The sequence below is a fragment of the Sinocyclocheilus rhinocerous genome, unplaced genomic scaffold (genome assembly GCF_001515625.1).
Source record: "Sinocyclocheilus rhinocerous isolate Xijiao unplaced genomic scaffold, SAMN03320098_v1.1 scaffold1733, whole genome shotgun sequence".
Lineage (NCBI taxonomy): Eukaryota > Metazoa > Chordata > Actinopteri > Cypriniformes > Cyprinidae > Sinocyclocheilus > Sinocyclocheilus rhinocerous.
In genome coordinates, this window is record NW_015640388.1 from 619,944 (window position 1) to 620,915 (window position 972).

Genomic DNA, 972 nt, shown 5'->3' on the forward strand with positions numbered 1-972 from the left:
AAAGAATAAAATAAATGCAATACCATGACTTTTACTAGTCTTTTACTAGGCAAATGGAAAATTATATATGAAATTAAATGTTGAAATGTTAAAAAAAATATTGCATTACAAATTAATGCCAAATTAAAAACACAAGTATATTCCATACTGTTGGCATATTCACTGTAGTGTGTCTGCAACTGACCAAAAAAACACAACGAATGGAATCACTCAGCCGTGTCAATGGATTATACATGCTTTTCATTAAACATATGTCATCTTTTATGTATAATTTCTGAAAGAGTTTACCAAGGGTTCTTATACTACATTGGCAAATACAGAGTCTTACAGAGAGAAAATACAGAGAGAGAAAAAAAAATCAAAACATTTAAAGAGAATTCTTGAAGTGAATTCTTGGAACATGAAACACTGATATGTTTATGTTTCCTCAGAAGGCTTCACAAGCAGATAACAACCAAAACAAAGATGTAAAGTGATTATAAAGCTTTGTTATCATGTTTCACAACACATTCTTCTACAACAGAAATATCCAAGCACTATCAAATGACTATCCATGAGTCAATTCACCAGTCTCTGTCTGTGCTGCTGCTTTACCGGCCTCATAAATATAATGTAAGTCAAAGAGACAACTGCTGATTTATGATTCTCATTGATGGTTGATCAGAAGCCAAACAGAAAATGTACTCAGTTTCAGTAAAGAGTGTGAACTAGTTTCACCTACACCTATGCAAACCTGTTTAGAGAGAAACGGTGGATTAAGTTTTGACCTGTTTTGACAAGTCTTGCAAAGCTTTCACGTGTAAAATTATACTGCTTAATTTGTCAGTTATAACTTAAAGCTGTTTTCTGAGGTTTACAACCTCTTGAGAAGACAACCTAATAAACACCAACAGCCTGTATATAATAGTTTACATTACAAAGTCAAGAGATAATACTGTATGAAAACAACTAGGATAAAAAATGTGTATGTAT